Source organism: Anas platyrhynchos, chromosome 4, assembly GCF_047663525.1.
Source record: "Anas platyrhynchos isolate ZD024472 breed Pekin duck chromosome 4, IASCAAS_PekinDuck_T2T, whole genome shotgun sequence".
Classification (NCBI taxonomy): Eukaryota; Metazoa; Chordata; class Aves; order Anseriformes; family Anatidae; genus Anas; species Anas platyrhynchos.
In genome coordinates this window covers 31,039,240-31,059,333 of record NC_092590.1, presented here as the reverse complement: position 1 = coordinate 31,059,333, position 20,094 = coordinate 31,039,240, and the positions used below count along the sequence as shown (strand labels likewise).

Genomic DNA, 20,094 nt, shown 5'->3' with positions numbered 1-20,094 from the left:
TACAGCAGATGATGTAAAGGAGTCAGCTTTTCATCATTCAGACAATTGAAAGACCTGCCAAAAAGCAGAATTTTGTAACAGTTAAAAGCAGCAAAGGGTATAAAACCAGAAACAACTGTCAAATTATTGAATCAATTTAGTGGTGCTTTAGAAACCATTTTAGTACAATCTTCCTCTGATCCATTCCCTCCAGTGTGTGAACTCTGTTTAAATACATAGCCTGACTCTTGTTTAATGTTTTTTAACCATAAAAACTGTGTATAGCAAGAAAAATACAGCATATTAATTAATAATATTATTTCCATTAATATAGTCTTTAAAACAAAGAAGGCAAAATTCACTTGTAAGTCTTTCTCAAGAAATGGTACCGTGGCTTAATTTTATTATGTGCTAGCTGTAAAAAGCTGAACACTAGGAATATAATTGAAACCAATGATATATGTTCCACTGCATTAACACAAAAACCTAAAGTTAATATCTTACAAAGATTGTATTTACTTAACTTGGCTGATGTAGTTACCTCACGTTATCAGTAATAGGAACAATAACTGGATTGAAACTGTAGATGTTATACTTCCATAAGTCATTTTTTGACCCTTGCACTTTATTTGGTTTAGTCAAACTTTTTTTTATGAGATCAAATCTTTTCCGCCACTTACAAAGCTGGAATTTAATTAAAGCAGATTTTTTATTTTTTTAAAGTTTGGATATTGCCGTTTCTAATTTTCCAAGGCTTTACTGAGTTGAGTATATTATCTACAGGGTCAAGTCCACAGTTCAGTTTCAGAAGTGTTCAACAACAGCTATGACAGCAGTGTCAACGTGTAAGGAGGTGCCTCAGCAAAAGCAATAAGAACGTACACTAAATGTGGAAATATCCTTCATGACAGTTCTCGCTTCATTGCCAGCATATTTCCCAACAAGAGGAACAGGCATGTTGGTATGTAGAATATATGTCTGTTTTGTATTTTTACGTGTCCTGTACTCTTTTCTTTCTCTACAATTTCATTTTCTCATTCCTATAGAAAACCTAGAAAGACATCAACTGTTTTTACTGCCAATAAACAACCTAGACTAGAGAAAATGCATATAGATTAAAAAAAGAAAAAAAGAAAAAAAGAAAAAAAGAAAAAAAAAAAAAGAGGAAAAAGTAAAACTTAAAATTACAGATTTCATTATTTCCAACTCCCACTTAGTTCTTATTCTAATCTCGGTTCTATCTTTGTCTGAGCTCTGAAGTTAAAAGCCCTGTTTGGAGAAATTAAGGATTTTTGGTTTATTTTCAGTCTCACATTTTTCTTCCATCCTGTCTAAGGCTGTGATTTACTCCTTATTATTTCCTTATTTTCTTAGTCTTCCCACACAAGTCAACAACCATTTTGTGGAGGAACCTGCTACAAGTTAGTGAAGTCCAAGCCACACCAGTTTAATGGATCCACTTTATAAAGATTCCTGTAGGGCCAGAATTTTGTTTAGAAAATAAAATTCTGTAGAATCCAGTCATTAAACTACTTTCTGTACACATTTTGTTGAAAAGGCTAGGCTAAGAAACATTACTCAACCACTGAATACCAGCTCTGGCACTGATTTGTTTTCCCTGCCTGGTGAACTGGTATATCATGAGGCACATTATTTAGGTTTAATCTGTTTTTAGAGTGTTTTAGAGTGTAAAACATATATATATATATTTAAATCCTTTCAAAAATTGTATCGATCTTCCCTATCTTTTCCAAGTTAATCATATTTCCAAAGCCATCAGAATTTGTTACAAAGATCTGGAGTTTCACTGGTCTCCAGTAAAATGTCAACATCTGTATCTCAAGTGGTATAATTTTATAGTATTTTAGTAGTGTCCCTGTAAACACATAGTAACAGTGAAGGCTGGTCCAAGTTCTCTACAAGGGTGTCAACCTTTGTCTTTATTTTGTCCCTACCAACATCTCTTCCTACACCTACACAATTTCTTTTACTCATTTCTATCCAGCTCACTACAGTCTGCTTTCAAAATGATATTATGAACTGAGTGAATAACCCATGTTTTTTTAGGTTAGTCATATTCAAAAGGCATTGTCCTAAAACAAGTCTCCCTCTATTAAAAATATATGATAGGCATGTCAGCCTCTGAGGAAAATTTCTCAAAAATCATAGCACTGAAGACTGAAGGTTTTGTGTAACCTTAATATGAAATAGTCCCTATAACAGAAGCAAAAGGTGCATCTTACAAATGTAGAGTGATCTTACAGTTCTCCAAAGAAATAGGGGCAGCATATTAGATCACATGGGAATGACAGGTCATTTAGAAACATCTTCCCAATATTACTGAACAAGAAGACCACACTCTTCCGCACACCAGCACCTATAGCTCTGTTCTGAAGATTCCTGTCATATGATGACACCAAACACAGTGATTGCTTTTGAGTTCATTCTTTCCTCATTTTTTTTTTCTTTTTAACTCTTGTTCCTCCCTGAGACATGTATTTCTGTTTCCCACGGTCAAACAAGGGAATAAACATGGTTAGGAAAACATGATGATTATGTTCCCTGTCTCTGTGGTATGACTTTAACGACCAAAAGAAACTTGAACTTTAAAGATAGCCTAAGCACTGGGAGACATAAAAAATAGCTTTGCATTGTATTTGTCACAAAACTAAAGAGTTATTAAGCTCTTCTTTTTATATAGGAAATTGTAAAGAGTAAAACAAGAATGTGTTGCTTTCTGAAATGTTACTTGGATCAAAATAAACTTAAACATATGGAATTTATTCACTCACAGCTTTTAGCACTTGATTCCAGTTTGTCTGGTAGTTTTACTTTTGTTTTAAGTATTCAAAAGAGGAGGTACCAGTTTTTCAGTCACAACAGAGAAACATGCGAGGGGTTAACCCTCTGTGTTCTTTGGCTTCATTACAGGTATCTGACCAGAATTTGTGTCTACTTGTAAAGCTTCCATAAAGTATTAATAAGACTTCAATTATGCATAGACCTTCTATTTTTCACAAATATTGCACATTTCTCTGTTCGTGACAAACATAGGACACAGACAGAATATTCTGGTCTTCCATTGACCATGTCTCCAATGACTAGTCTCCAAGAAGACAGATAAGGTATTTTCTCAGTGGACAACAGACAATGTATGTGTATAAATAGATTAACACTGCAGTATGATAATTTATCATAATGTTTTGTGATTTGTAATATTAAATCAAATGACACATTTATTCTGATAGCTGCATATATTTGTTAATAAAATTGTCCTAATCCAGAATTAAGAAATATGAAGCCACACACTTTTTAAACATTTTTAAACATTTCTTAGTGTTTATGACTTTTTTCTCATTTATCAGCTCACTCTTTTTAATGTTTGTTGTACCTTAGCACCAGTAGATGGCTCTGCTTGTATTCTGTCCTAAACGTATGACAACCACGTAAACACATACTGCCAATGATAGGAAAAAAAATGCATTGTGCTAGACAGTTAAAGAGCTTATATGCCAACAACTTTCAGTGAGACTTCACAACTTTCAAAAGCATTACCAACTATCAGTAAAATCTGTGCATTTTTCTTTTACTTTGCTCAGATCGATTTTTCTCTTTGTGCCTAATGTCTACAATTTTATGATTACATTTAACTAATCAATGATATATAAGTCAAAATATCATTTAAATAAATGAATATACTATACATATATACACAACTATACAAAATATATCCGTTTGGCTTCTAACTTTCCTGAAAGAACTTGTAGACAGTTATGTATCAAAAAATGCCATCAACTGTAGAGAACTTCCAGAAATTAGGATCCTTCTTTAATTGCATACTAATTTATTTCTTCCAGCTATGAAGTGCATGAAAGATAAATTAACCTTATTGACATATGGGATAATGGAAGAATTTGACTCCCTATATAGGAAAAGCTGTAAGCTTTGAATCCATATCTAGATTCAGGCAGATACATATACATGTATGTTAACTGTTGTATAGAAAAAAAAACATACATATAGTCTGTCAATAACATATTTTTCAAAAGCCACACAGGTGTAAGTTCATGTCTGATTGGAACAGATCATTCTTACGTTTATTGAATAAAATGGGATACGTACCTAATACGTCATACATACCTATATTTTAAAATAATTGAATAATTAGAATATTAAAAATTGATCATTTAGAAATCCCCTTTACTTAGCATGTAGCTAATATAATTAGAGGAGACTGACGCTTTAGTTTGTATAAATGCTATTTGTGTTTTTCAGACCAAAATTTTGCAGCAAACATACCTGTCCTTTAGAAATCAATAATATACAGAATAACTCCCAAAGTGATCAGAAAGATTCTTCAAAAGGACCATTTTTCATAGAAGCTGAATCAGTACAGGTATGGTTTTTACTGACATAGCCATCTCATTCTAATAATTATTGTTTGTATCAGTATGGATCTGAATTTTAAAATTCTTACAGATCCATTCACTGAGCTGGGTCTCTTATACTAGCTAATCTTGTTTACAATTACGTTAATATTTTACTAGGGCTTAAAATGCAACATGCTTTACAATGTACACACTCCAGTCCTGTCTGCCTAAATGGCATTGTTATAACTTCTATGTGTCAGCTTGCATGCATATTGCTTGCATCTTGTAGGCAGGTACAAGAAAAAAAACAACTTGTTGAGCTCTGTGCCTGCTCCTTGCACTTTCACCACTTGTCCCTGGGAGTTTCTAGCCTGGTGTGTACTGTACCTGCCATGAGGAAGGCAGCAACTGCAAAGCCTCAGGGAACCAAGATGCATTAGATCCTTCCAGCTTTAAGTGATTGACTTGTGCCTGAATCATTTTATGAAACTGTGATGATTACGAAGAAACCCCAATGGACTGTACACACAAATTCCTGGTAATCAGTAAGTGCTGGCTTCCCTTTATTTACTACAAGCTGCTTCAATGTCTTGATTTGCTTCTGATTCTTCACAACTTCTCTGTACAAATGTGCTCCTTGGTTTTCAGACTTCTGGGAGACTGCTTTTTAGACCTAAATCCTGTGAGTAACTGAACACTTTACATTTCCCTTGACTTCAGAACTTCCTCACTAACTGCTGACAGGGGCTTGACTGGTAATGTGATCGTTGCTTTGGTAATGCCGGGGCTTGCTCTCATACACGTTAAACCTTCCTCTACACAGAATGTAGCGTAGATGTGTACTACAAGTTTTACTGCTAAGAAAATCTACGCTATCCTACAGATACTTTTTGTTTTAATAAGGATTTTTTGCTATGCTGAAAGATTCACACATTGCTTAGAAATATATAAAATATATAGGATATAGACAGACATAGGTATCCAGCTGAGTGCAGCGTTACTTCAATAGCTGCTCTCATAACAGTAAAAGCAAGCTGTAAACGCCTCCTAGAGCAAACTCTACGTGCGTGCTACTTAGTAAGTAAAAGGGCTTAAATTTGCATTCCTGCATGAGCGACAGCATTGTTCCCTTACCTGCTGAAGTTACTTAACCAGTTAGACCAGGATCTGGCATCCTTCTGACTAAAGACCTGACTTCTCTGGGAGAGCAATCCCTCTCCACCACCAGCAGAGCCAACAGTTTGCACTTTTTCCTAGGTGGAGCAGTAACAGTTCATGGAGCTGCCTTTCACAAACCTTGAAGTAGCTTTCATCCTGCTGGCTTTTGTCATTTTCTCCTTGTTTACCCTGGCATCTATCTACAGTGATCCCCATGACAACAAAGAAGGTAAATGAAATAATCTAAAATAAATACAGTAGTGTATAGCTTTTACTAACTAATATTCTAATTATAGGTTTTGCGATCGATCTTGCTGATAGACTTGTAGTACACAACACTTCAGCTGCACAAGTACCACGCAGAGAGCAGAGAGTAATCAGTTACGTTATCAGTAAAAGTCACAAGCACAGAAATTGCGCTAAGGTATGAGACCGAGGGCTGTTGCAGCCCCATCTCCCCACACAGCCTGAGCTGTGCCAAACTGCTCAGAGCAGCACTGAAAGTAACCTCCCAATGAATAAGTGCTTGTTCTTTGCAAGGGAGCTTTTTTTTTTTTTAACTTTTTTTCCCTTTTTTTCCCTAGCAACAGTTCTGCTTCGTGTTCAGAGGCACTATAAAACAGTCAGGCTGGGGATGTTCTTGTAATCAAGGTAAATGTTTGTTTTTATTAGGCTGAGGCCAAGTCCTTGCTCCCTTTTGTAAGAGCAAAAAAATGCCATTCAAAGCACGGAGGGTGTCTGTCTCCCTTTTAAAAGGTTTTGAAATCTGTGGATGTGAGGGGGGAGAACAACTTAATCCCCTGCTAGATCTACAAAGGAGATTTAACATAACCTTACAACATCAGCAGGGAATTCTCTTGTTACCACAGTCATAGCCATGCCCCCTAATCCTCTGCTGGCAGGAGCCTTGCCGGGCACTGGAGCAGAGCTGGTCAGAGGAAGCTCTGGCAAGCCCCACCAACAAAGCACAGCCTCTCCTCTTCCCATGGGATCACCCTAGTCCTACCCAACTCCACACTGAAGGCAGGAGGGAGGAAAATTAAAGGTGACTGGAATAAGGCACAATACAGCTGCTGGTTTCTGCTCTATCTGATCGTAACTCAACCTACATTAATTTGGTTTCTGTCTAAATACCTCTCGTATGGATTTTTTGCTGAGCAACACCACCAGTGGAGTGTTCTTAATGTGTGTTGTCTCACAAAACTTCAGGCTGCTTGATCGCTTGTAAAACACCAGCAATCCGCATGAAGGTAAATAAGTGTCACTGCTTCTGCAGCCTGCATCCCAAGTAGTTTTCTTTCTTACCCTTCTGCTGCCTTGGATTTTACATAATTTCTACACAGAAGGGGAAAGCGTTAGAAAACAACGCACATTTCTGCGGGCAAAGTATGGTTGCCATGAGAACTGACCTCATTCAGACAGCATGGACACAAACAGGTTTTCCTGAGAGAGGTCCATTGCACAGCCATGGCAGGAACAGCGGCTCCTCGCACTCCAGCAGGGACCAGGGAAAGAAGCGGACAAGGTGTACGCTCCCTGTGGCAACAAGCAAACATCAGCAGGGCAATTTTGCACAGGCTTGCAGATGAAAACTAGATGCTGTTTCACCTGTTTGTAACTGAGATATGTCATTCAAGGTTAGAAAGGGAAGTGAAGTGAATCATATTGATTTTAAACTTCTGTGCCTGCAGGTGGACTATGCAAGGACAAGGTTAGGTCTCCTTCCTTGCCCTCAGCTTCCACAGTAATTTACTACAGAGATTGCATACGAGTAGCTCTGACAGTATTTTCTCAGTGTCAAAACTGCACAAGAACTTTCCACCTGTCCAGTTTTTACCCCCATGGCCATGCTTTTAGTTTGCAAAGAGAAAGCTAAAACTTCTGCTGAGCACTATATTAGAGCAGAGTCCTGACGTAAGAGCTCATGGGTGCCAAATGTCCTGCAGAGCTTGGTATGCTCAGCACAGCCAGGTCTGTCATTCCAGCTTAGGGCAGCTTGTGTCCGGGGACCTTGGTTGGAACTGCAATGAGAGCAAATTGCATTTATTCTGCCAACACAATAACCCCTGAATTCAGGCAACGTCTTCCTGCACTAATAGCATCTTGCAACCACGTTTTTAAACTCTACTTTTAGAGAAGTGATTGGCAGAGAGAAAATCTAAAACATAGCCAGCTTTCTAAAAGACGGTAGCAAGAGGAGAATGAAAACTATTACCCCCCTTGTGCTAACACTGATGAGTGTCATATCGGAAACACTGCCTCGATTCAAAGCTAAGTGAAAAACACTTAGATGCTTGCGTCAGGAGCTGGTCAGCAAAGGACTTGAGGCATGCTTACTGTTACACAGCAGTAGGACACTGTGTCAGTATCTTCTATAAACAGCCAAAAGGGGGCAGTTTCCCTTGACTTCCATACAGCATGTTATCTGAACAGAAAAGAAGAGCTACAGCAGGATTTTCATCTAAACTTCAGTTATTTCGATACAGTAATTTAGGTGGGGAAAATTGTACTTTTGTGAGAAGATGTGTTTGTTTGTTTTATTTTCTCTTGTGGCCAGGAAGTTTGCATGATGGTTTTCCCACAGTATAGACCATTGCAGGTATCTTCCAACTATCCAGGTAGATTAAGGAAACTGAGAAGTAGAAATGCTATAATGAATTTCTCAAGGTTCCCAAAAAATTTATAAGGGACATTTTCCTAAAAAACAATCTGGCCTTGTTTTACAGTATTCAATCATGGCATTGTATAGTAAGTAAGTAGATCACATTGCATCCTTGCCAGAGTTGGGAGTTCTGTAAAATTATCCTCATGCAGTAATCCATGTGACTGTAAACATAACAAATTCCTACAAGTTTCACTCAGAGGGTGATGAGGCACTGGAACAGGTTGCCCAGAGAAGCTGTGTACGCCCCATTCCTGGAAATGTTCAAGGCCAGGCTGGATGGGGCTTTGGGCAACCTGGTCTGGTGGGAGGTCTCCCTGCCCATGGCAGGGGGTGGAACTGGGTAGGCTTTAAGTTCCCTTCCTACCCAAGCCACTTTGATTCTATGATTGCTTAGAATAAGCAAGGTTTCCCTGCTCAGAAAGAAAAATGGTATCTGACAAATGAGTAAGACATGAGTGACAAGTGAGACCCTAGTAAGACAAATTCCCAATAACATGACAACTGAGATACTCGAAGGACATTGAAGAAGTGCAGGAATTACGTCTTCACAGTGAAGAATGGACACTGTTAAAAAATGCCCAAGTGCCTCACTAGAACTGCCATCAGGAAATTTCTATAGTCAAAACCTGTTCTCTGCCTGTTTTGTTGTCAAAAGATGTGTATCTCCAAATCATCACCCTCAGGAGCATGAAACAATTAAGAAAATTACGGTTAAAATAAGGCATGTGTCCTTATCTTTATAGTACGCATAATAGCACTCCTGGAAGAGCTTCAAAACCAAATCCTACAGAAATCCTATATGTAAGATCAAAAAAATATTCATTACATGACTACAGAACCATTTTTTGCTGACATTACTTATTGTTCTTTGTAAGTAGAGGTCTACAGGCTAACATCTGGTGCAGCCAGAGGTACGGTGCATAGACTAGAGCAAAGGCTGATGAGAATGTAAGCTGCTTGGAGACCTGTAGCAGGTCTGTCATTCCGAAGGAGCCTGAAGCACATATTTCCAGCTGCCCTTTTAGGAGAAGCTAAACCCACGGTCACAACCTATATGGAACACCAGTTTCATGCCCCAGTGCTGTCCTCTATAAGCAATAACTGTGAGGAAGCAGCCTGGCTTCTTCTGGTTCTTTCCTTTGTGTAGCAGGTAAGCCTGGACTTTAATTCCTTAACTATTTGGCCTGTAACCCAAATGAACCAAACCACAGTGCCTCAAAACAAAGCACAATGTGCTTTACAGGGTTTTGTTTGAAGAAATATAAAAGATTACAGATTTATTGTACAAAAGTAAAAGGGAGCAAGACACATTAATAACTTATAATGCATTTGCCACCAAAGAGACAGTCATTAGAAGAGCACAGTTTCAAACAGAGTTCATGCAATAAATCTCCCACTGGAGGGAGTTCTCTAGTCATCCTAAGCCACGAGCTGTGCTATTTAGAGAAGAATTATCTTGCAAAGACCAGAAGCAACACATGGTTTCCTGGAAACCTTGCTCTCAGCAGTGTCTGTTAGCATTGAAATCTCAAATCTGAAGATTAAAATGCCTGTCTCGCCATTCATACCTCCTTATGTGACAAGCTGTTCCAAATACAGGTGTGTGCACAGGAGTTCTACAGCCTAGTTGATTTTTGCCTCAGGTAAACTTCATTTCATATGCACAAATTGAATTTCAGTGGAATAAAGTTACCATTTTGCTCCATTTACACTACATAATCCAAATGGCAAGACAGTAAGGAAGCTACTGGCAAGAAATACCCCTTGCCCCCTAACATCTGTTTCTCCTCATCCATAAATATGGGTTATTTATTGCCAGAAAGAAAAGCAATTATACATATAAGACCAAAGAATGAAGGATGGCCTATACTAAGCTACTATTTTAAAAATTTGTTTAAATTAAAATGACTGAAATTCTTCAAGATGCCTTATTTCACACAGGCACCCCAATGCCTTCACCCTCCCCACTGGCACAAAGTCCATAACTCTGCCACTAATACAGAAATGTCAGGAAGGTTTCTGTCTGTATTTAAGAGCGTGTTGTGGGATCCACATAACTAAAAAGGTAGACGTAAAGCTCATGGTAAATTCCATCCTTCTGCAAAAGTACAGGAGACACACTGACTGTGTTAAAAACGTATTTCAGTTTTTCAATGACTTGTTCCAGCCTGGGGACTCAGAATACCCTGAACTTGATGTCTAGCTATCCATACAGGAGAGATGCTGGCTGGGAAGTTAGTAAGAAAGGTGAGTTGCAAGCACAGTCCTGAACTTCAGCATCTCTCTGGACTTGGCACGTCACTCTTGGGTAATGGTCTCTGGACTTGGCACATCTGCTTGGGTAATGAAGCACCAAGCCTTTGTAAGCAAGCAGATGGAAAAGTAGCAGCCCTTTTTCTGCCATAGTCACCAACGAATGAGGAAGTATGGGTCAGTTTAAGGACATTCACAAACCTGAGAGGATTTGAATGGCAGGATGTCCTTTCCAGGAGAGCTTGTGAGGTTAGATAGACTGCTGGACAGGCTTTGATGCCTGCTGCCAGGAGGCCATCACTGTGTAGAAGTGCAAGCTCCCTTGCATGAAGGAGAGAAGAAGCAAGAGGCAGCCTGCCTTCCTGATCAGCCGAGAAAAATACCTCAGACTAGGGAACTTTATCTGACCTGTGCTTTGGAGACCACTTAGATATCTTGAATAAAATTTATCTGTCATCAGATTAAATGTATAAACATATGAATAAAACATATAAACACTAAACTTTAAAGTACATTTGATGTCCATGCTCAAGGAAGTGAGTTACCATCTAATTTTCTGTTTTGGGATGGGAAATACTTAGGGAATAAAGCCCTTGCTGTAGACCCAGGTATCGCTGTCTCAGAAGTGTCAGCTAACAGCATAATTTCAGAGCATTTCTCTGCCAGAGGGATGATTCTACGCATGTGAGAAATACAACTTTAAAGCTGGGAAAGGATGGTCTTGAAATACCTAACGGTCAGTAAAACACTTCTTACAGGTCTTCATTAAGAGCATTTTCTGGGGGATAGCCTGAGCCATTGGCCTATACTTCTCTAGGAAGTTAGAGACAGGGGAACACTGTATCCCCTCAACACACACTGAACAGTGTGTCACGTAAAACTGTCCTACAGGGCAGAGCTTGAAATTGGAGTAAAGATCATCAGATCTAGATCTTGGGAACCTTTTATACAGCCAGAGGGTACTAGAGGATGCCAGCAGTACACACAGTTCCTTCACATGTAAGTGACTGAATCTCAGTTTGCTCACATGGAGTGCATGGGATCTATATCCATAAGAACTATAAAAATATATAATAACAAAACAACAAAGAATTACATGAAAATGAAACTGCATGTTTTTAATACATTTCCTATCCTTGATATTTAAAAATAGTGACCATAATGTTCATTTTTTCTGATCTGATCATTTTGAAAATTCCTCTGTAAATCTCTACAATGATTTGAGTACTGATGTCGTGGACAGTAAAAAAGGCAAATAGTAATTTAGACTTTAGAACTTGTTGTTCTCTGAAAGGTTTAGAATACTTTTAATATTTCCAATATGCTATATATTAGGAAATGTTAATATTTCCATGATTTCTCTAACAAGAATTTCTCTTGATTAAGAACTGCTGTTGAGCCTTGTAAAGTCATTAACCACAAGGAATACTGCAAGCACACAAGTCTGCAGACAAACCCCCTTCTACTTCTCTTTCTTATAAAAATAAAGGCTCAAGCAAGCTCGATGATCACACATTTACAAAGAACAGATTATTTCTAGAAAAATGACATCAGCTAAAACTGCCAAAGACCACCAAAGGAAACAATAAATGTTGTGCATCAGCTGCTACTTTAGAGAACCAAGAGGATAAGGGCCAGATCCTGAGCACTGTGAAGAAAAAAAAAAAAAAAAAAAAAAAGAGTAACATTGAGAGTATTGTTTTGTACTAGTAAGTAAAATAAGAAGTAAAATAAGTAAAATCTGATTACACAGGAGAACAAAATACCACGGAAAAAGAAAGACTTCATCATGTAATATGAATTCTCTTAAACAATTACTAGGAATTCCTAACTAATTCTTAAACAGGAAAACTCTGCATAACATAATAAAGTTTTCCACATATTTCCATGGAAACACCACAATTTCATCAATCCTTACCTGTAGGTTACCTACAAAACTTACAAAGTACAATTTCAGGAATAAAAAGATTTGGCTATGCACTTGTTCTTACTAGGGAAAATCAAAGTGCTTAACAACACTGTTAGATCTGCAGAAGGAAACCTGGGGAATTAATGTTTAACCTTTCCTTCATCACAAAGAAACCCTCTTCTCCATCTTGGGAACAACACTTGGTGACCTACATTCATTTGAAAGTCTAGTATCTATTTCTTTCCAGCAGCAGCAGTCACAACTCATATGCTTAATGTATTCTGATCTAGAGGTCAGTCTTTTCAAACTCTAAATCAGCAGAACAGTTAGTTTTAGGGAGTCTATTTTATTTTATTTTATTTTATTTTATTTTATTTTATTTTATTTTATTTTATTTTATTTATTTTATTTTTTGCTGGAATAATTAACTGTCAAAGACTACTCCTTTCACCATAATCAGTCATAAAAGTATATGTGATTCATTCTCAGAAGGACAACTTTCCATTCTAAATCAAAATTAGAAAATGTTTATTTAAAACTGATTATTACAGCTAATGGAAGATTAACTTTAAGAGGGCATTCTCAAAATTTAAGTACCCCAGGCATTCAACTGTTTGAAGATAATGACAGGTGGGAGACTATATTATAATTACGCTCCTAATTTTGTGATTTAAAACAAAACATGTTAAAATGGTAGGGAATTAGTCTTGTTAATGTGGATGATTTCTGATTATAACATCCTCTATACTAGAAATATGTGCACATACATATATTTATCTCAAGACTTACGGTGGTTTTTGGGAGTAGTATAGCTTGGAGCAGAACTTGCAGATGAACTGCTAAAAACAGACTGTCACTGCATAAGGGAAACAGGGCATTTTACACCCTGTTCAAAGGAAAACTGTATAGGACCACCCATGCTGAAGCTATTTAGTAACAGAAAAGCCTATGCGGGATTGAACTACAGTAAATGGTGAAATACGGCAACAGAGCAATAGAGCAATAAAGACGTGGCCTTAGAGCTGAAAATGTGAAGGTTATTGCTGAATAATGAAGTAAAAGAATGCATTTCATCTGAAATAATTGTAGAGGTTCCTCTGGTTGAATTTAATTTATCTGCAATTGGAGTAGCTAGGAGCATCAAAGTCTTTAAAGGTATAGAGGCCAGAAGGGGAAGAGAAGGATGAAGATGACAAAAAAGAAAAAGGGAAAAAAAAAAAAAAAAAAAAAAAAAAAGCCAGAAAAGTTCTGGAATCAAAGCTGAGGAAGGACTTGGTTCCCCTAACTTTTAGGCTCCTGATCCCAGAGATGAACATGTCAGCTGCTGTGAGCAGGCCTGGGCTTGCCAAACAAAAAAGTTTCTAAGCATCTGAGGACTTCCTAAACCTCATGAGAGAGGATGCCTTGGGGGAGGCTCACTGTGCCTATTTCTTTAATTCCTTTTCCCAGTATTTGCTAATGGTCAGTCAGAGAGGATACTAAGAGAGATGTACGTTTTGGGCAGATGCAGCACGTCCCATGCCCTGTGTGTTTAGCAGGAGTCTGTCTACATCTGGCCAGACGTGGTGCTGTGCACAGCATTGGGTACCAAGTCCCACCATGTGCTGGACCCACCAGGGCTGCCCTGGAGGCAGGACCTGCCTTCTTAACACAGGGCTCCATGACTGCACATGCACGCAGAGTTGCCAGAGCAATGTAAACAACCTGACCTTACTTTTCAGAAGATTCACCCCTCTTTTTAAAACATAACAGCAAGTAGTGGTGTTTGGTTTTGATACTTCTCCTTCTAAATAAAAGCTGGGGGGTGCCTGTTTGGAAAGCAGGAAATTTCAGTTCCTCAGCTTCTCCAGTCACCATGCTGTGAAAACGTGCCCTGCTGCTCCAGCTGAAGTGATTCACTGCACTACTCCCGGGCAGGCTTTGTGGAGCTAGAGATGGCTCTGTAGCCTGGTTCCCATCCCCAACATCAAGCAGAATCCACACTTTTCTGTCAGCTTTATTCATTCATATATTATTGAGTGAAGAACATTTCCAATAGGCTTTAAAACAGGAACAACATACATGTAGATCTTCATCCTTGTGCACTGTCCTCTGGGCAAGTGCACAAACTACAGCAGAAGCCTATTCAATTTTAATGATTTTCTGCACATTTTTAAGAGGATAGATTTTTCTTTCTGCTTAGATCATGATGTGGCAGTTAGCACTTTCTTTGATGTATTTAGGCTCCTGCAGGTAAGGCACTGAAAAGTTTTCCACTTCCTACAGCAATGGTCTTACCTGCTAAGTGATTATAATGTAAGTAGTGGCTGTGCTCCTGTTCCACTTAAGGAGTTATGCCAAAGAGCTCTGAGGTAAGGCAGAAAGCATTGAAGGAGGCACACTCCCAGGGAGAAGAAGATTTCTAGGGAAGCGGTGTAGAGAACCAGATCAGGTGCTTGGATGATTGCTCCATGTGGCTGGCAGGAGGAAAGCCCCGTAGCAGCAAGTGCTGTTCCTTCCTACCTCCAGTTCACTCAGCATAAACACCATTCAAAAGTGTCACCTGTCACTGCTCTGTCAAGTGCAGGCTGAATTCAGGATTTCAACTCCGAACTAGCACTGTAACAGGAGCAGGGAATGCCTTGTGCTGATCAGAATGAAATGTCTGTGTTCAAAGAAAGTGCATCATATTTAAACACAAAATCCAAGGGGTAAGGTCATTAGTGGCAAGACAGTTTTTTTTTGTCTTTTGTTTGTTTTTGTTTTTTTTTTTTCTGAGAAAAATTCTGGAGAAACCTAATAGGCCTACAGCAAGTCTTTCCCCCCTACACACACAAAAACATTACCAGGGTGCTTTCATGTTGCTCCTTGCCTCCCCACACATAGACTTTAAAATTTACCAACTCCCTTTTGTGGCAAAACTCAGGGAAAATAAGCCACCTTTGAAAAGCACTACAAGGGAGGATAGAAAGGAAAGAAAAAACAGCCTTATGTTTTCAAACTAATGATGTGGGAGTTAGAATGGAACATTAAGACTTTCCCAGGAATCCCTAAAGAACTGTTATATATTATTTTAGGACTAAACTCAATCCATATTGGAGTCACAGAATTGCTTTTGAATTGTTGGGTAATACTCGTGGATTGGATGACTTTCTTAAACTCAGATGTAAATAAGAGTTTTCATCTCTTTGGGAGGTATATTTTGCTGTTAAATACATAGCAGAGTAAGTGCAAGAGAGGTTAAGGAGTCCTTCCCAGATTACAAACCCAACATTCTGGGTTGCAAGCAGGCAATAAATAAGATAACTCCATCACACCCTGTTCTCTGTCTACCACTTCTACTTTTTCCTCTGAATTTTAGTAACGTGATATCTTGCACCCCATCTGTGTGAGTGGTGGTTAGAAAGGGTGGTTTTTTTTTGAGGACTGTGTTTGGCAAGTAGGATAGAGGCTTCCTGGTTCTCTATGAGTAGGAGAATTCATACCTGAAAGAATATGGGAAGAAAATAACTTTCGAATCTCAGGAATCTCTTCTGGCTTTGTGCCCTACTGCAGAATCACCTGTATGAGGACATACTGAGACTCATTTTGACATGTTTTTGTAGCTAGAAACACTTGAAATGTGAGTGTCCAAGGTAGTTGATGCTTCTGCTTGGCTCTGATGACCTTTTCTGTTCCCATGGGTTCTTGTTCAACCTCTGCCTCCACAGAACGCAGGCAACTCTCACCATGCTGGTACTTAGCAGTACCTGTGGAGAGTAGACAGCTGTAGAACTATTGATAAATGACCTTAAGCATGCTTTTGCATGACCTGCATGGAATTTTGGAGACAAATCTCAAAATAAAATAAGATTTCTTTTAGTTTCCTATATTTTTCACTACATAGCCTTGAATTCCATACATATTTTGTGGCTGGCAGAGTGGCAAGGAAAGGTGGGGTAGATTTTTGTGAAAAATGCCATACATCTGTGCTCAAACTGCTGTGTAATGGGACAGATAGATTTTTGGTAGCGTAGATCCTCTATGTATGAACTTACACTTGAGTATCTTAAACACAGGGGTTTTGAAAACTCCTTTCACTGAGATACAAACTAAAAGCACTTCCCTTGCACTGGGGGCAGGTTAAGAATGCTCATACAAAAAAGTACAAAGCCTTATCTGTAACTTGTCTTGCTAACAGGAATTGGCAATGTTTGATACGGGCTGCAGCCTAAAATAGCCAAATAAGAATCATGCACCCAAAGAAAGAGCAATTTAATAAAAAGGTATGTTGCTATGTTGCTAAGAGCACAGACCTGAGACCATTAACTGTTCAAATATAGGAGAAGAGAAGACAGGTTAGACAAATATTTTAAATATTGGATAACTGTATTTCTGAAGATTGCAAAAACAAAAGTACATATTTCAAAGGTAAGAGCACCATACTCCTAAGGACTTCAGGACCAGTCAAGTATGGAGAAAGTATGGAGGAGTAGATGGAGAGGGAATAAAAATAAAAAATAAAAATTAAACTAGACTTCACAACATCTAAAGGCACCAGCATTCTTCTCAGGAAATGTAATATTTTTCCTAGCTGAAAATTTATGCAACAGGTCAAATATATGTTGGCCTCGTTTTCTTTGATGGCAGGTTTTATAGATCAGATATCAGAGCCTTAGCATGGACAGCTCATGCAAAGACTCTAAGCCTGTTTAAAAATGGTGGCCCAAGAGAAATGAACTGGAAATGGAGTAACTCCCTAATGATGAATTTCAGGGGTTTTCTGTTTTATATAGCTAATAAAGGTCAAACATCTGAAAACATGGACTAGGCTACATATGAAACTGTAACAAGAAGGAAATTAGCTGAGTTTCTCAGAGGAAAACAAAAGTGGAGGCAGAAGTACATTAACGCTGGAGATTGAAGAAATGAGAGCTTTGCATAAAAATGGTTTATACGTTTATTTAAACACCTCTCACTTCCTTCTGTTATTAAAGAAAATTATGAAGGCACACAGCAGGTTGAAATGAAGATAGAGGAGTGTGAAAATAAGGCTAGTGAGCTCCTCACCTACAGATAGAAAGTGGGAAAATGTCTATTTGCAGATGATAAAAATAATAATAATAAAAAAGAAGTGTGATGAGGCTAAGGACCAGAGATATTGTTGAAGGATCCACCAGGTTTTACCTCAGTTTCATGGTCTCAGCTGGAGGGATACTATGGACAAAACTGCAGAATTACAGATGAATGATTTTAGCATGCCTTGGCTAAATATGGACCAGTTAGGTCCTGACTTAAAATAAACAAAAGGAAAAGAAGAGGCTATAGAAGTAATGAAATTAATGCTGACATAACACACCCCAAAATGAAATAGGAAGCTCATATGATAGAGTGCACCAGATTTTTTGAGAGAATAGAAAGATTTTCCTAATAATAACAAGATCGGATAAAATAGTAATACCAAAAACATTTTGAAACATTGGCTGATTTAAATTTCTTTTTGCATATTATATTTTCTAGGACTGTAACAAAAATAATTAAAAGACTGCTCACATAATAAACCTGAACAATTAGAATAATACCGTGCGTACATTCACAGGTCATATAGATAGCCGATGTTAACAGATGCCTTAGTTTTAGTCTGAATGCCAAGTGTATTTATCAATTAGTGAAGCTCTCTTTTTAACAAGCACACAGAAATGAGAAGTAGGACACTCAGATTACCTGCGTCATTTCTTCTCATTTACAATAAGGGAAATATTTTAAAAGAAACGTAAATGCTGATATGATTTTGAGAAATCAGTATCAGACAACTCTGGCAGGAATATCCCACACTGGTGGTATTTTGAAGGAAAGCAAATCAAATTCATTAACAAAAATGGAATACAGACCTTTTTATCAATAGCAAAAAGCATGACAACTTTAACGTGGAAATAACTGAGCCATTTAATGCTATAGATACTGTTTTAAGGATCTGAAAAAAATAAATACACTTACACATATTTAATGTTGGCACTACTGCTAGAAGAGTATGTCTGCTATTACCGGCAAAATAGAGTTGTAAGAATTTTCTTCAAAATTTTAGGGTCTACAGGTATAAATAGGTTCAATAGATTTAAAACCAGTAATAGAAGAAGTGTTATAACAGTTCTAATACTTTAAGTTATAGCTGAAAATCTAACAAAATGACATCTTTCATAGTAATGAAAGTTTTTATTTTCTTCTTTTATTATGACATGAGGTTTTATTTGTGCTTTGGAACTAGCCAAGTAAATTCCAAGGTCTGAAATTTTTTGGATTATTTTAATTCTGTTAGGGAAAACAGGTAATTCTATGCCCATATAAATATATTTACTGCTAAAAATAAAGGTGTTATTTGACATTGGTCAGAAAGCATTAATTCATTTTTTAAGACACCAAGCAATCATGACATAACTTACAGTCACAAACCTCATGAAATAAAGGGAGGAACATTCTTTACTTGTCCCATGTCTTTTCCACTGCCTGTAGAGTTAATGTTCTGCTTCTGGCACACAGTTAATTCTAATAAAGAAACAGGAACTTGGGAAGCACACAGATGGCCACATACTATAAATTATGTGGTTGTCTTATGTGGGTGGTATTTAAAACATTGCTTCTTCACTCCCTCATATCAAGCCTGAAATCTGAAGGAACTTGGTGCTTGATAAGGCTTTTACATTTTCTATTTTTAATGTATGTGTGCAAGTCTTGTCAAGTAGGAAAATCTTTAGGTAACAATCTAACTATCTCTCTAAATCTAAAATGCTTTTCATTAATGATGATCCTGTTCTCTCCAGAGGAATGCTCCACACAGGAAGGATACAAGAAAAAGATCAAATCCAACAAGAAAAAGGCGCGTACAAGTATGACTGAAGTGATTTAGAAAAAGAACTATTACCCAGGTCCACTGCTGGACATACCTCTGAAAGAGGTAGCTTTGGAAGCTGGTCACCTGAAGACAGTGAGAAAAAGGATGTGAGAAAGGAAGGACCTGATCACCCATCAGATGGAATCCAGACGTGACAATTAGAGTTAATGAACCATGACCCATGAAGCTGTTTCAGCACCTTTTTACAACCCCACTTCATGGCCTTAATAAAACTTCCAAGGCTTTTTTTTTTTTTACAAAGCACATCTGCTCTACATACTAAGGGGAGAAACTAGATTCAGAAGTTATGTATAAAGTATACTTAAGATCCGTGTGTTTACTCCTCTATCTGTTAAGTCAACTGAACATCAGAAGATACTATTTCTACAAGACTGTATAGCATTATTATAGTAGTTATTTAATTTACATTAACATTAATAAGCTGCTAAAGCTGACTGAAAAGTACCAGGCAAATATTTTTAAGTTAACCACTATAATGGCATCTATGTTCATATACTGGTTTTGACCCCAGATATTTAGAAAGCTAATAAGATGTCTTAAGAAAATTAGGTTGATTGATTTGCTGCTTTTGAAAGGTGCCTAACTCAACCTTGATACTAAGTCCTCCATTTCTTCACAGACACAAAACATTTCTGCAGTTTTGGGATCCCATCCATTTCCTGTAGGTCTCAAGCACAAGTATTACACCAGCACTGCTGCTTCTGTGCATAATTAAAATTAGCAAAGGGAAGCACAAAGTAGTTCATGAGGAGCTCTGGTTGGGCTCTAAGTTTTCATATACACAGGGAAGGAGAACTTGCTTAGTTTCCCACCACAGTGATGAGTAAAAATATCAAGAAATTGACCTTGTTGTACAGCAAATCTTAAGATGGCAGTTGTAGAGCAGCTTAAT

At 37.8% G+C, this 20,094-nt stretch overlaps 1 long non-coding RNA gene and 1 other non-coding gene across 2 annotated transcripts in view; one reads left to right on the top strand and one right to left on the bottom strand.

Annotated features, from left to right (window-relative positions):
- LOC106016071 (uncharacterized) overlaps positions 1–20,094 on the bottom strand; it is a 68,300-nt gene that overhangs the window by 14,055 nt on the left and 34,151 nt on the right. The gene's annotated exons all lie outside the window — the stretch shown is intronic.
- On the top strand, positions 512–19,268 carry LOC113843546 (uncharacterized). Its single transcript, XR_003496964.3, has 4 exons — positions 512–940; positions 4,255–4,375; positions 5,607–5,736; positions 19,111–19,268. It is a non-coding gene; the product is annotated as an uncharacterized protein (transcript).